This window comes from Emys orbicularis, chromosome 16 (assembly GCF_028017835.1).
Source record: "Emys orbicularis isolate rEmyOrb1 chromosome 16, rEmyOrb1.hap1, whole genome shotgun sequence".
NCBI lineage: Eukaryota > Metazoa > Chordata > Testudines > Emydidae > Emys > Emys orbicularis.
The window spans coordinates 30,012,190-30,029,479 of record NC_088698.1 but is presented as its reverse complement, the minus strand read 5'-3'; positions in this window follow the sequence as shown (position 1 = coordinate 30,029,479).

The following is a 17,290-nucleotide window of genomic DNA, read 5'->3' as shown; positions in this document are numbered from 1 at the left end:
TCCAGTGTCCCGGGGATGTTCCCCTCCCAGCCTCCTGGGACAGTCACTGTTCAGGCTCCCACCTACACTTGCTGGATTGTAAACATTTCAATATTATTTCTGGTTTAACTCTCTTTTGTGTTTGTTTCTTTTAAACAGATGTTAGCTGCCTTCCATACCCGACCTCCCTGTGCCCTGAACAGCAGGGGCTGGAGAGGAGAGACGATGGTATTTCCTAGGTGCTGGAAATCAGGTCTGGTTTGTTGGTCTGCGTCTGGGCGGTTTTAAAGTTGATCGTGAATTGGTTAAGAGGATTTGAATTTGAAAAGGAGACTGGACGACGCACAAGAGGACATACTGCAGGGAGCAAGCCGGCGGCGTCTGGGGACTGACTGGCCTAATTAGATCTTTCCGAGCTCGGATTTCTCTGACTCTCTGCACACTGTGGTAAGAGGAGGGGATTCCTGAAATCGCCCCATGCTAGCGGATATCCTGAACGGTGCGATTCAGGAAGGACTGGCACTTTGCCGTGTAGGGTCTGATTCTACACACCTTACCCTAGGGTGACCAGATGTCCCGATAAAATCGGGACCGTCCCAATTTTTAGGCGTTTGTCCCGTGTCCCGACTGATTTCTGGTTGGGACGCAATTTGTCCCGATATTTCACTCCGCCGGCTTTTTTTTTTTTTTTTTCCCTCCACCGGCGGACACCCCCTCCCCCTCCCCCACCCGGTGTCCCGATATTTTCTTCCTCTCATCTGGTCACCCTACTTTGCACTGAGCGGCACGTACTATGGGGTTACACCCACTGAACTTTGTCAGACTAGGGTGAGGAAGGGCTTTAATTCCAAGCCCAGGTCAGGGAGGGGAATCTAGTGGGTTTCCAGCTCTGCCATGGTCTCACTGCGGGATCTTCAACAAGACACTTAACTCTCTGTGCATCAGTCTCTTCCCTGGTCCAACAGGGGTAACAATATTCACCTGCCAACCACACCACTCTCCTCCCCGGAGACTCCATATGGGGGCAGCCTGGCAGCACTCAGAGGGGAAAGCAAGGATCAGCTGTGCCCGTTGGGAGCCCGATCACGACATGGAAGAGCTGGGCAGTGCTCCAGACCGGCTCCCCACACTGCAGAAGGAACCAAGGCGCATAATTCCCTCTTTCCCCTCCTCTCCCCATGCAGGACCAGCCTCCCCGGCCAGGGGGAGGAAGGCCTGGGGGCTTGCAGCTGTTTCCCTCCTGGCCAGCCTGGAAGCACGAGGCAGTGACTGACGGCCTGAGGGGAGCTGAGCAATGCAGCAACGGAGCTCCCTGACGCTTTCTAATCTGCCACACTCGGCTTGGCGTGGGGAAAACAAACTGGCTCAGGAAAAGCCAAGCTGTTGATTTTGGGAGGACACGCTCGGCGGCGGCAGCAGAGCGCCCGCGCTGGCTGTCATTTGTCTTGGGAGACGCGTGTCAGGCCAGGACCCAGGCACGGCGTTATCGGAGCACACGAGACGCCCCTCCCATGTGCCCAGTCCCAGCACAACGGCACAGTGTCCTCCGGCCCCTCGGGCTGCGATTGCCCACAGATCACTGGCAAGGGCCTGCCCTGGGAGAACGGGAGGGCAGGGCCCAGTCCATGGAGACAGAGACTCTCACACCGCGTTTGACTCGATAATTACCTGGCGCTCCTGTCTGAAGGCTACAACACCCAGCCCCCACTCCCTCCCCTCCACTCCCCTGGTGTCACGCCAGCCATTAGCAGCTGCCATATTCAGAGGCCTTATGAACATCTACTTCCCTCCTGCTCCCAAGCCCAGCCCCACCAGAACAGCGAGGAGTCCCTGTCAATAGGTGATTAATAACTGGCCTATGTGGGCGATCCAGCTAATGATCCCAGGAAGAGTGCGTTAGACAAACACATCATTAACGGGCCAGTTTGCTCCCTCCCAAAACACATCATTAACCTTGCAACACGAGCACTGTTGCAACAGTGTAACCACTTTCCCCGAGGAGCGCCCCAGACTGCCTGCTGGGGGAGTCCTTCTTGGCTGATCCCCGCCAACGGACCGCAACGGGTCGAGCAGCAAACAGATGAGCAAATCCATTGGCTGAGAAGCAGAAGACACCAGAACTCCCCCAGGGACACAGACAGAGCAATGCCTTTCCAGCCTAGCATCTCACCGGCTGACTTGTTCCCGCCCACGCTCTGCCAGTCTAGCTGCCCAGTCAGGGTGGGGCTGGGCCCAGCTCACAGGCGGGCAATGGACGCTCAGAGGGGAAGAGGCATCCCAAGGGGGTGGCAGAGTCTGCAGTAGAAGCCAGGCCTCTCTATGCTCCAGCTGAACCACCAGTGGTTGGGCGAGGGGCAGGGATCACTGGCTGACGGTCGAGGGCCTGTGTAATGATCATCAGGGCAAAACTCCCAGTGACTTCAATGAGGCCAGGACTTCCCCCTGAGATTATGAATCCTGGCTTGCAGTCTCCTGCTCTCCTCACTAGCTAGCACTGCCTCCATCTGCAAGGCTGGTACCTGTCGGACTGAGGCTGACCTTTTGGTCGGGGTATTCTCCTCCTGGGAGCCTCTCTAGTTCCGGGGACCTGGGAGCTGTCAGACACAGGGGCATGTGCCCACCCTGACCTCAGCGGCGGCGCTTTCTACACTCTAAGAGCGTGTGGTTTTGCAAGCGAGAGATTTTAGAGGCGCCCGGATGCCAGGGTGAGATCCTAAGGCTGTGATGTGCACATCGCCCGGTTACTTCGAGAGGCGGGTTGGGGGCAGTTCACCAGGGACAGGGTTCCTGCTGCAGAAAGCTCAGGCGTTGGGCTTGCATCCTTCGTGGGATCAGGTGGCAGCAGGAGCAGCCTAAGGGGGACTGAGCGTGGGCTGCGGGGTGGCAGCAGGGGTTGTAAGGAGCCCAGGGCCCAGGCCCAGAAGGAGCCCAGCGGCAGCAGAGCAGCTAAGCCTGAGACCCCAGAAACCTGGCACCTAACTGATTAATGAGCAGCCAGGAAATGACAAGCGAAGCCCTTTCTTCCCCTTAATTGCAGTAATAGAAGCCAAAGAGAAAGGTCGTGGACCTGACTCCGGCGCCTGGCCAAGCTAATTAGCTCCAAACCTGGCCCGAGTCCGCAAAGCTGCTGTTAATTCTGCAGGATGCTGCAAGCGGAGGACTCAGAACTTCCTCAGATCACCTGTCTGCCTCCAACTCTCCCCTCCTCACCTGGCTGTCCCCACATCCCTCCTCTCCAGCATCAGTCACCTCTGCCCCCCTCCTTCCCGAGAGCAACTTCCACTCCACTCCGGCTCCGCTCCCCGTTGGCCTCTGTTGTCAGGGACGGAGGGAGGGAGAAGCCCAATGGATCCGTTTGTTCCCTCCCAAAACCTAGTTGGTCAACTAGAATCACCTCCCAGGTGTTCCTAACCCGCTGTCCCACCACCAGCTCCCTCCAGCACCTCACTCTGGAGGGTTGAACAATTCCCCTAGTCTGCAAGAGAGCCCTGAGTCACACCCTAGCAGCCACTGACTGGGGACACAAAACCGGTTCCCTTCTCCCCACTGTGCTGGGTGGGAGCCAACTCCGATTCTAGAAACTCACAGCCGGCTGGCCTGGGCAAAGCCTGGGCCATCCCCCGGGGCAAGGGGCCGGGCGGCTGCCGGAAAGCAGTATGTCCAGGGAGCAGTGTCGGTGAGCACCCCTGGGCTCAGCCTGACATGCAGGGCGTTCCTTCGCCGTGGGCCCATACTGCCGCTCGGGGACACACCAGTACCTCGGCCTTCAGACGGGGAAATAAAGATGAGTCACCACAGCCACGGCTGCACCTGACACTGCCGTTCCAAACCAGCACGGAGTGTGCTCTCACACCCCGCCCAGCACCCACAAACCAACCCACACCCCGCCCAGCACCCACAGACCAACCCACACCCCGCCCAGCACCCACACACCTATCACACTCCACCCAACACACCCTGCCCAGCACCCACAGACCAACCTACACCCCCAACATACCCTGCCCAGCACCCACATACCTGTCACACTCCACCCAACACCCACAGACCAACCCACACCCCGCCCAGCACCCACAGACCTGTCATACTCCACCCAACACCCACAGACAAACCCACACCCCACCCAGCACCCACAGAACTGTCACACTCCACCCAACACACCCTGCCCAGCACCCACAGACCAACCTACACCCCCAACAACTCCTGCCCAGCACCCACAGACCTGTCACACTCCACCCAACACCCACAGACCAACCCACACCCCACCCAGCACCCACAGAACTGTCACACTCCACCCAACACACCCTGCCCAGCACCCACAGACCAACCTACACCCCCAACACCTCCTGCCCAGCACCCACAGACCTGTCACACTCCACCCAACACCCACAGACCAACCCACACCCCGCCCAGCACCCACAGACCTGTCACACTCCACCCAACACACCCTGCCCCGCACCCACAGACCAACCTACACCCCCAACACACCCTGCCCAACACCCACAGACCAACCCACACCCCGCCCAGCACCCACAAACCAACCCACACCCCGCCCAGCACCCACAGACCTGTCACACTCCACCCAACACACCCTGCCCAACACCCACAGACCAACCCACACCCCGCCCAACACCCACAGACCAACCCACACCCCGCCCAGCACCCACAGACCTGTCACACTCCACCCAACACACCCTGCCCAGCACCCACAGACCAACCTACACCCCCAACACACCCTGCCCAACACCCACAGACCTGACACACCCAGAGACCTGACACACCCTGGCCAGCACCCACAGACCCAACACATCCCGCCCAACACCCACAGACCAACCTACGCTCCCCAATACACCCCGTCCAGCACCTACAGACCAACCCACACCCTGCCCAGCACCCACAGACCAATCCACACCCCACCCAGCACCCACAGACCTGACACACCCAGAGACCCGACACATCCTGCCCAGCACCCACAGACCAACCTACACCCCCCAACACACCCTGTCCAGCACCTACAGACCAACCTACACCCTGCCCAGCACCCACAGACCAATCCACACCCCACCCAGCACCCACAGACCTGACACACCCAGAGACCCGACACATCCTGCCCAGCACCCACAGACCAACCTACACCCCCCAACACACCCTGTCCAGCACCTACAGACCAACCTACACCCTGCCCAGCACCCACAGACCAATCCACACCCCACCCAGCACCCACAGACCTGACACACCCAGAGACCCAACACATCCTGCCCAGCACCCACAGACCCAGGACACTACACACAGCACACACAGCCCAATGCACCCTGCCCAGCACCCCCATGGACATGCACATCAAACACACAGACATGACAAACACAGGCACGTCCCTCAGACAATACCCAAGCGTGCACACCGCCGCCCCTCCATCCCCAGACGGTGTGATTTTCAAAAGTGCCCAGGGGTTGTGGTGCTCAGCCCCTTTGAAAATCCAGCCAACAGCGCACCCCCACGTAAATGCACACCCAGCAGCCCACACCCTAATGCACACATGGTCACACACAATGCAAAGACGCAGGAAATTGGCCAGCTGCTGCTGGGGGAATCCTCCATGGCTGTGGTGAGCCACAACATGGAGGAGCAGCTGCAGAACCGCCCTGTTCCCAGCAGAACAAAAAGGGGGTTTTCAAATTTCACTTTCAGCTTCGAGAATCTGAGCAAGCAAAATCCAGGGGCAAGCGGCCTGGTACCGCCCAGTGTAGGCAGGGTGAGGACAATGCCTGATGCCAGCCCCTCTCTGATGCCCTACTCCGCCCCGTGCTGCATGAATCATCCTTCCATGGCTGCCGCTTCAACAAGCCCTGTGTTTATCTCACAACAATAGCGACACTTGCAAGGTCAGCACTGAAATGAGAAAGTTCCCTTCCCTGGAACAAAAGGGAAAGAATTGATCTGCTCCTTCCACTTTAATTGCGTCTTCTAGGCTGGCTCACCCCATGCAACAGAATTGCCTTGGCAGGAGAATCCACTGGCAGGCTGGCCCTGGGAACATCTATTTAAATCCAGCCCAGACAGGGGCTGACTGACAGCTGTCACTAGGTGCTTGGTGGCTGCCTCGTTGATGGGTCTCAGCCTGGTTTTTAGTGGACAGGCGTGTCCATATTTTCAGACCCACCAATGCGACTGGTGTCCAGAGCTCTAGAGCTGATTGGGTGGCGGAGATTACTCCTGCCCTCGCAGGTCAGGCTTGCAGCATATTGGCAGGGCAGGTGGAAGAGAAGACTTTGATCTCAAGGACCATCACCAAAAGCAAGAGAAAAACCCACGGAATTCCACCACAGTTTAGCTGAACTCCCAGGCCTCCTGCGGGGGGCTGTCCACTGCAGGCAGATTTGTTCTAACTCATCATGATAATAATAAGTACGTGCAATGATGGAGCAAAGCCCCAGAGTTCAAACCCAGGCACCATGTTATTTTCTGCGCCGGATCTTAAATATATGGCGCAACGGAGAAAATACCTTGTGCAAAGATTTGAGGTTTTTATCTGCCTTCCTCTTCCTCAGAATCATATACACTGCAACATCTAAACGCACCTATCAGAGAAAACAAACCGTTGGTTATTTCAGCGAAGAAAACCTTTCAAAGCCGAAATATCAGCCAGCTATTACTATGCAGCATAGCGGGCATCCAGGCCTCGTGGAGCCGCTAATGTGGTTTATGTACTGGAGCTGTCAGATCAGTTTAGGAGAAGATGCATGTAGAAGCGAAAGACCGTGGCTTTTACTCTGACCCCTCCTGACCTTTCCCACTCCTTGACCTTTCCCGTGTCTCTCTCTGAAATGCCATGGAGCTCCTTGTGCTGTCGGATTAAATGTCACGAAAGGTGCAGCGCGCAGCTCCAGCGGCTCAGCCCCGCCTGGCTCCCTAGGTGCTCTCAGGGGAGGTTTCGGCAGCTCTCTGGGCCGGTCGCACCGAGGGGTCGAGGGAATGAACAGCCCTATTGTTATGGCCTGTTCCATGCAGCCTCGCCAAATGCTCTGAAAGCCCCATGCTACAGAGGGGTAGCGACTCACAGAGTCACACAGACCAGTCACAGAGGTGGGAATTACTATTTCTATTTGTATTAGCATAGTCTGGGTCCCATCATGGACCAGGACCCCATTGTGCTAGGCCCTGAGCCCAAAGAGCATCCAGTGTCAGTGTGACAAGAGAGAGCAGTGGCCACCAACAGAGATCGGCTACAGGAGCACTGGGAAAGGTGAGAATGGGAGCCAGCCCTCCCGCCACATCCTGGTACCTTATCCACAAGCCTGTCCTTTCCGCTGCACAAGGAAGACACTTGGGGACGGAGGAGGAGTGAGGGGAAAGGAGCAAGGAGAGGGAGAATAGATAAATGGAGGCAGAGCAGGAGTGAGGATAGGAGGCTGGTTCGGCGGGGAATGGGGGGGCAATTAGAAAAATTCCCAGGACTCCTGGGTTCTCAGGGAGTGTCCCCATGTGTAAGAGAGTGGGGTATAATGACACTGAGTGCCTGAACCAGCACTGAGTGTGCTCTCACACCCCGCCCAGCTCCCACAGACCCGACACACCCCACCCAGCACCGACAGATCTGACATACCCCGCCAGCACTCACAGACCCGATACGTCTCACCCGGCGCCCACAGACCCGACGCGCCCCCCCCCCCCCCCCCCCGGCGCCCACAGACCCGATACGCCCCCCCGGCACCCACAAACCCGACACACCCCACCCAGCACCGACAGACCCGACACGCCCCGCCCGGCATGCCCCGCCCGGCACCCACAGACCCGACGCACCTCGCCCAGCACGCCCCGCCCGGCACCAACAGACCCGACACGCCCCGCCCGGCACCCACAGACCCGACGCGCCCCGCCCGGCACCCACCAACCCGACGCGCCCCGCCCGGCATGCCCCGCCCGGCACCCACAGACCCGACGCACCTCGCCCAGCACGCCCCGCCCGGCACCCACAGACCCGACGCGCCCCGCCCGGCACCCACAGACCCGACGCGCCCCGCCTGGCACGCCCCGCCCAGCACCCACAAACCCGACGCACCCCGCCCAGCACCCACAGACCCGACATGCCCCCCCGGCACCCACAGACCCGACACACCCCACCCAGCACCGACAGACCCGACACGCCCCGCCCGGCACCCACAGACCCGACGCGCCCCGCCCGGCACCCACAGACCCGACGCGCCCCGCCCGGCACGCCCCGCCCAGCACCCACAGACCCGACGCACCCCGCCCAGCACCCACAGACCCAATACGCCCCCCCGGCACCCACAGACCCGATACGCCCCGCCCGGCACCCACAGACCCGACACGCCCCGCCCGGCACCCACAGACCCAACGCACCCCGCCCGGCACGACCTGCCCGGCACCCACAGACCTGACACGCCCCGCCCGGCACCGACAGACCCGACACACCCCACCCAGCACCCACAGACCTGACGCGCCCCATCAGCGTTCTGGGATGGCAGAGGAGTTGGGGATGTCAGGAACAGGGCTCAGAGACCCTGGGGAGAGCAGCGCTGGGGGAGCGCAAAGGGCCAGGGCTCTCTGAGCACCGGAGTGCCCGCAAGGATTAGCTGTGCAGAGGCAGGAGGCGACTCGAGGGAGCAGCTCCCTCCCTGAGCCCTGAAATCGCAGGCGCTGAGGAAACATCTCTCCCAGGGAGCCAGCTGTTCCGTCTGGCTCTCAGGGCCCAGGCTCCAGGGGAGGCGGGAAGAGCAGCCCTCGGCTCTCGTCACCTCGCCGCTGCGCAAGAGCCAGCCGTGGGGGGTCTAGGGGGCATTAGCTTTGCTTGGCTGACTGTAAACGTTTCGGCGGAATTGACTGTGTATTCAGGCACTTTCAAACACAAGTAATCTTCATCTGGGAGACGGAAAGTGAAATATGTTATTGCCGGCCGCAGTAAATTACCCGTGCCAGCCCTCGTGTATAAAACATTACAGTTGCTGGCCAGTGCACTTACTTACCCTTGCTGTCTACCTCCCTCGATAAATTACAAAACAAATGGCTGCTGGTCACCGCGAGGCAGTGCTGAGGCCAGGCAGAATTGCGCCGCCGGCGGCAGCAGCAGCTCAGGGTTAGCGCAGGAACCCGCGGGTTTATTTACTGCAGGGCGGCACTCAGCCTGCCGGACGGCTCCATAGGAGAGGTCTGCGTAAGGACTTGGGAGCACCATTACAAGGCAGAAGGCTGGGAATGGGGATCTGGGGCGTCTCACCTCTAGGTCACTGGCTCAAACCCCAGGCAGGGTGGGAGGAAGGACTAACCCTGCAGCTCTAGGCTGGCCTGGGGGGCTCCCCATTGGCTGCGACCCAAGAGGAAAGCTGCAAGTGAGACGATATCTGCAAACTCCCCCTGAGCTCTGGGAGCTGGGTGGGTGGCCTTTATGTAAGGCTATCGCTGCTGGCAAGATGCTGCCTTATTAATTAACCCATTACTCATTATGAAAATAGGCTCATTGCATTTACATACCCAATCACACCACTAGTCCATACAGCCTCATATCCAGCCACACCTGTGCCATACGAGCTCAGACTACTGGTCCATATGGCCTACTATCACCCCTCCTCCCATACCTTATCAGATCATAAGTCCATCTAGTCTGATATCCTGCCTCTTGCCATACACGCTCAGACCACTGCTCCATACAGTCTGGCTGTCTCATTAGCTCAGACGACTGATTCATCAAGTACGGAGTCGTCTGGTAGTGGAAAATACCCAATGTTTTAGACACAGGTAGAAACAGCCCCACAATGCACCTAGCCACCTGCACAGTCCTATACCAAGTCAGCCGAACCTTCCAAAATATTGGAGAAAACGGTCCCAGGAAAAATGTCCTTTGAAACCTCGCTCCCGCAGCACAGGATACAAACAGTCCCACTAACATTTCCAATTTGCTTTTTGTGCATGTTTGCTTAATATCTAAACAGATCCTTTTCGTTCACTGGGTCCAGAAAAGCTAATGAGCTGTTATAATGGATGGGGTTCATTCAAGTGAAAACTGCGACAGGAAGCCAGGAGGAGAACAAACAGCTACGTCTAATTTTTTTCAGGGAAGGCCTTTAGAAAAAAATAAATAAATACATTCCTGCAACTTTAACAATCATTGTGTTGGATTTGGGAGATGTTATTCCTAGTGACAGACAAGGGCAATTATCTGCTATCCGCCAGCAGTTTTAGCCTAATTTCATTACTGCTGTGCAATTCTTCCTGAGCCGCTAGTCTATCAATGTCTCACAGAAAGGATTAGCCGGCACTTTCTTCATCTTCAAATGAATTTTAGCTGTCATGCCCTTGATGAATAGAACAGGGAGGACTACTAACCTAGGTGAGGAAGCATGTCTGCCTGCCTGCCTGGGAATCTAGGCAAAAGCAAATAAAACACCAAAGCAGCTGGGGGAAATGGGATGCCCCTGCTTCATAGGTGTCCAGAATGGAGCTCTTATCCGCAGCTGCCCACGCTGAATAGAACACACCGGGAGATACTAAAGTATCTATTCCCCCTGGTGTGCATGTCTCATACATCTCTCTCCATCAGTCTATACACACACACTATATGCATGGGTGTGCATGTATATCCGTCTAAAATCCACATGCATATATACAATCTAGATTGTATGCACACACGTCAGCCTTGCGAAACTGTCACGAGAAGTCACCAGCCCATGCGCATGAGCTTACCCACCCATACCACCACGACCATGAAAAATGAAGATGTTATTGTACTTGTCTGTAAACAGACCCTACCCAGCCAGGTGGGCAAACAGCATTCTGCAGGGCTTATCTGTGCATGTGCATTGGAGACCTTACTTGATGCTCGAAGGAGGAGATTTTTCGGAGACAGAAATGGCTCCTAACACCCACTGATTATGACACATAAATTACATACATATTCGGTTTCATTTTCTTATTTCTAATGTTGGCCCTGGAGACAGGGAGACAGGAGCAATCTGAGCATTAGCCTAGGAGTTCTAATCCCAGCTCTGACACTGACTTGCTGTGTGAGCTGTGGGCAATTCACTTAATGTCTTTGTGCTCAGTTTCCCCTATTGTAAAGCAGGGATAATATTATTTACCTACCGCATATGGGTGTGTTGAGGCTTCTTTAGTTAATGCTGGCCTGAGGCGTGGATGAACAGTACATAGTCTATTCTTCAGAGACCAAATTTAGGAATTGGGCCACAATCTCTCTAAACTGGTGTATCAGCGGTAGGCCCGTGCATGGCTTCTCCAATGGATTAAGATGACAGCATCTATAATATGATGAAACAATGAGCAAACCATCTCTCTCCTCTCCAGGAGATGTTTATCTGTCAATCTAGGCCACTTCGGAATACATTAAAGCAATTGAAACTTCAGAAGCTGAAACCAAACGACGTTGCCTGGATAGCCGTCTGGGTGACATCATGGCAGGAGGACCTGACATGCCACTTCCAGATGGAAGAAGAGTCTCAAGGGCTGACCCACTGCAGCCACACTGGCCCCTGGCTCACACCAGGGAACCTAGTAGACAACATACCAAATAATGTGACGTTCAAGGTGAGTTTCCCTCAGTGCAGGGAGGCAGGGTTGTGTCACAGACAAGTTGGCCGGTCACCATTAACGCTAGGTGGAGCGGGCACCCTTGTCCCTGGCCGCGCTCAGAGCTAAGAACACCACGAGGGTGACTAGGCTTTCAAACACGACGAGTTTTCCCAGGGTCGACAGAGGCACAATGGGGACTGGCTTCTGCACATCCTCAGTGGTGCAGCCAGTCCCTGCTCACTCACCTTCCGCACCCGAGCAGCCCCAATGGGCCTGATTCTGGTCTTTGTTACACCCGAGTAAATCAGATAAAACTCTGTTGGCGTGGTGTACGACCGCTGCTGGTGAGCGCAGAATCAGGGGCAACAGGCACTGGCTACTGACGTAGTCTGGGTACAGGATCCAGCCCCAGGGGAAAGTGCTGCTGTACAAATGGACCTTTGGACTCTAGAAGGCAGCCAGAATGGGGAAGGTGCAAAGACGCCAGTGCAGGTGGGACTTTGCTTTGGCCAAGCTCTGTATCCAGGGACAGGGAACTTAAATCCAGTGACTGTAACATCTGGAGGGCGTAGTCAGCCTGTCCGTTCTGTGCCACGGCTTTGGCAGGTGCCTTGGCTCTGTGAGGCTCTGTCTTGCCCTGTGCTGAGCTGTAGAGGGGAAATCTGAACCTCCCACTCTGCAGCTAGACTAAAACTATTTTAAATCTTAATAATGCCAGACGACTAGAAACTGCCACTAAGCAAATAGGCACACAGGTGATCAATACAAGCACGGGACTACATGAACAAGGCGGGCAGAGGGGGTGATTTGCAGCAGCCTCTGTGACATTCAGAGGGCTTTTCTTTTGCTCTAAGTAGATGCCAGGAGGTTATATTATGTTAGAGAACCAAGGTATCTAAATTAGATGGGCCTTCAGGCAGGATTAGGGCAAATGGTCACCCTCACGGTGATCCAGAAGCAATAACCCTCTTCATACGAAGACAGCAATGCTTATTTACCTTCTGCACATCACCCTGAGCTCTAGGCTATGGAGGAGTCGGGGATTCTGTCCCCCACCACATTTCTGATGGCCCAGAATCAAATCTGCGAGAGCTTCCTTCTAAAACCCATGCCTGGCCCTTCGCCGATCTCCATTCCAGGTGTGCCTAGGCCCAGGGGGATGCAGGATGGGGGTATTTACACAGTGCAGCAGCAGCAAGTCAATATAAAGCACTTTGCTAATTTATCTTCCCCGAATAATTGTGGGAAATCATTTATTTCATCAGCACTGAGCAAATGACCGGCTGACCCAGCCCCTCCCCCAGTTCTGGGAAGCCCTGTGCTCTGGAAGAAAGAACTGGTTTGGTTTTTATGCCTGTGTGTTCAGAAGCGGAGCCCAGGGTGGGGGAAGAAATGCTATTTTCCCTCTGCATGAATGTATGTTACGCCCGTGTTAAATGTACACAAACGACCCAAAGCACGGATCTCACGCCCCATCCATTGGTTAGGCTCTGCACACGGCTCATTTAGAAAATTAAAACAAGTCAGGTCAGGATGTGGCCTCCCCAAAGCCCAACGCACCTTTGCCCGTGCAGACTGACACAGCGCAGCCAATACCTCCGCTGACCCAGGGGCTGCCGATCACTCAGTTGTCTTGGGCTTGATCCCGCGGGGCACTAAGCGAGGGTGCTCGGCCCTTTGCAGGAGTGGGCTCCTGGCTTGGGAGAGCGACCAGTGCCCATCAACCATTCCCAGTGCTTCCCCAAATGCTTTCGGAGCTGGGAGTGCCAGGCCCATTTGTCATGGCAAGCGAGGGCATGGGGGGGAATAGCACCGTGAAACAAGAGTCACAGATTTGTGGCAGCAACAGATCATGAGCGCAGGGTTGAGTGTTTTGTTGGGTTGGCATATGGTGATATGCCACTCAGTCACTGCGCCCCCAAACTGTGCATACCCAGACCCCTTATGGGCCTTGTCTCTTCTCTGTAACATTTACTTGCCAGGCTGAGCTAGCATGTACTGGGACCAGCCTTCCCCGATGACCCCAGCAATTTCTGTAGAATTTAATCTTCCATTAAAAAAAAAAAAAATTACAAAACTCTAAGTTTCTAGCCCTTCTGGCTGTGAAGAAATCCTTCTAAACAGAACACAAACCTGCCAGAGGTGCAGCTACAGAAACAATCTTCAGAAGAGATGCAATCAACATTCATTCACTACAATGGTATGTTGACTCTGAAGCTTAATGACGACAAAATATGTGTTGTGAATTATGTTACTGCTAATCGTTTTAAAAGCTAGCCTGGAGTGACAGGCGATGATCAAGCAGAGCGCCGCCGTTTCTGCCCCAACCCAGCTCACCAGGATCCTAGCTGCACTGTAAGTGTTTAAAAACGATCTCACGATTGGCCGAATCCCTGTGCAGCTCCACGGGTGGGAGCAATTGTGGGAGTGTTTGTGCACACAGTGCTCCGGGTGTTTTCACCACTAGCTGCAGTGGTGTTAGACCAACGGGGAGACAGTTTCCCACAATTCCCAACACAAAGGCAGACTATGAGTGAGCCCTGCCCAGAATTTACCAGTCTCTTCCATCTCTAAGGTATCCCTCTCGCCCAGTCTCCTAGTCACAACAGGCTCCTTCCCTGCAGCACTTTGTAGTGCTTTGTTCAACTTTGGCTAATGCCACAAAGCTCCCAATGCCTCACTGCCTGGCCAGAGAGGTGAACTCAATTCCCATCATTTTGGGGGATCAATGTTACAACCTTCATATGTTGGGGGGGCTTTGGGGTTGTTTTCTTAAATCTTAATTCCGTCATCAGGTGCTCCTTGTAGAATATTTTAGCAGCTCTAATGCAATTTCTTAGCCTCTCTGAAATAGCATTTTAATATAACCTAGCTTCACTGTATACCTGCTCCTAATAAACCTCTGTGACTTTAATGAACTAAATAGCAAATTACTTTTTTATTCAAGAATGAAATTTCATCATATTCATAATTCATATTTTATTTCAGACATCTGCTGCTGATTACATTACATTTAACTAAAATTAGATGATGCTCAGAATGTAATTAAGCCCCTGCCAAATTCTCTGGCCCACCAATACCAGTCTTGCTCAGCGGGGGCCGTTTGCAGCCTAATATGTAATTAGGAGCTATTTTCTAGCTGTTTTTAAAGTCTGAAAATTAGCTGCCTTTATTAATCACACAGACAAATATAAAGCAGAGCCAACGCTTGCTGAAATTTCTAAAAAGGATTTTTTTTTAATTATACACCACATAGTGCTGAGACTCATTTTGAATGTTGATTTGTTGTGCACTGACATTTTGACAACTAGTTCTCAATTTGTCTGTCGTAGTTAGGCAACAACAAAGCCGACAGTAATACTTAACTTTCAAAACCTTCAGTGCGCCAGGAGGGGAAAGGGAGAAAAAAAAAATCTGCTTTGTACAAATGTTTAGTTCCTCAGGAGCTGGCAAGGCCGCGTCATGCTGCTCCCTCTCCCGGAGAGGACGGGCTGGGCCAGGGAAAGGAACTGAGGGGAAAGGCAGGTCTGCCTCAGCCCAGCAGGGCACACGGATCTTCGTCCCGTTGGCTTATACTCTGGGGATTAAGAACATTTGGGAAATTTCAGGTGCCCTGCAAGGAAGCCAGTCGACCAGGACAATGCTCCTGCCCGAAGAAAACACCATCTCTCCCATGCACCAGCTTCCTCGCTGGAGTGTTACTGCGCAGGCCTTCGCCGCTGCAGGGCCTGGCCCGACTGAGCTCAGCTGGGCCAGCTTTCACTGACAGCTTGGCAGGCAAACCAGAGAGCCCCACGTGGAGAAGGGGCAGCGGGTGGCTTTTCAGCCGCGCTGCGACTCGGGCTGCTCAGAGCCAGCGCTCACCCAGGCACAGAGCACTGCTCTCACGGCCCTCACCTGTCCCGCTCAAGACAGTGGAAGGGAGAGTTTGTTTGGGGTGGGGGAGGGAGGGAGGGAACACCTAGGTCAGCTAGTGCTAGCGCAGCCTGTCCTACATCAGGGGGAAGGACAGTACAGCACCGGAGGGAAGAGATCGACTTCAACCAGCTGCCCTCATCAGACTCCAACTGACCAAGCCCAGAGCCTGGCAGCTCAGGCGTTAAGGGCCAAGCCAGGACGTTTGGATCAGGGGGCCAGTTTTGGACCCGCTGTGGCTGAAAAGGTAAATTGATTCTGCTAATGCACTGTGGCCGTGCCCACAGAGGGAGCTGGTGCCTGACGGGGAGTGGGAAAAGGGGGTGCTGTCACAAGGAAATACAACCACCCCACAGGAACGGATTCCTACCAACGCAGAGCACGGGGCAGGTGGAGCGCAAGGCAGCCCCAGGGGCTGCAGCTAGCTCTGGCTCAGAGCAGACACCGTCCAGGGAATCTGCAGTGGGGAGAGAGGGGAATTCGGGCTTTAGTTCAGCTTGCGCAGACTGGTGAAGTCAGTGGCCTATTTCAGTTTAATTAGTGGTGACTGCTCCCGGAACGCTCCTCTCCTAGCGGCTGACATTGTCACATTATCCTTCATTGCCACTCTCGCCCCGTGTCCCTCTGCAGGACACAGCGCTGCGTCGTTGGCTGGGACGGGCACTTCCCCCGTTCTCCAGGGAGAGACGGCCTCGTGGAAGAGAGGACAAGGGGGAGGTGCTGTGCTGGATGAGACAGGCCTCAGCATGCTCCAGCCCCGCGCAGGGCGAAGGGGAGGAAGCAGCCTGCTTTTCACTGTGCAGGGGTCAGGGTGCCCTAGCACCTCCCATCTCGCTGTCCTCGGCTGATAGCCGTCCACTGGCCCATGGAGAAACATGCTGGGGTCTCTCCACACTGTTTCTAGTAGACAGGTGTCCACAGCCCCAAGACACCAGCACGAGTTAGCTTTTACCCTTTTATTACTGGCTATTTGTATCACACTAGCACCTGGAGACCCCAGCATACCAGGCATTGCTTAGCCACAGACTAGCTAGATTGTTACCTGGCCGGGGCAGGGACTTGACGCTGACAAGCAAAGGGAACGTTATCCCTGTGGCACAGGTGGGGAACTGAGGCCCGTGGTCACAGTGGGGCTGTGATAGGAGTCAGAAACTGAACCCAAAGCTCCCGAGTCTCAGTCTGCGCTCCAGCAACAAGACCCTTCCTCCCTCCAGGGGCAACTCTGTACTCACAGCGGTGGCGGGGAGACGCATACAACAGGCCTGCCATGCCGGCGCCTGTCAGCACCGCACAGATCAAACAAACAAAGGGTCTCCATCTCCCAGCCTGTTTTTCTTTTTAAACACACAGAAGAAAAATGTATCCGAACTCTGGCAAGGTGAATCCCTCCCAGAGACACAACAAACCACGGCAGGTCGCCAGCTACACTACAGCCCGCACTGCACGTTACGCGGAGAAGGTCCTGGTCCTGTGTGGATGGAAAGGAGGAGAGCGGAGAAACATCCGGGGTAGGGAAGGGGGGGGCATTGCCAGTAAAATCTGGGTTACACCCATCTGTAACCACTGCCCCGCATCTCCCAGTGCCAGGAACTAACTCCCCTTCTCTCGATGCTCTACAGCCCCAAGCAGCCCAGCTGGTCAGAGGAAGGGGGCTTTGAGTGAGCGTCCACAGCCCCCCTCCACCTGGGAGGCAGTGAAAGAGGCACTGTCGCATTGATCCTCACGCCGGCTAGGAGTAACCTCAGAAAGAGAGCAAAGACAAAGCAGGCTGTGGGAATGAACCCCCAATCTCCTTGCAGCCCCAGGCTTTGGCTGCAGGAAACTGACCTGATCTCTCATTTTCTGCAGGCAAACTCAC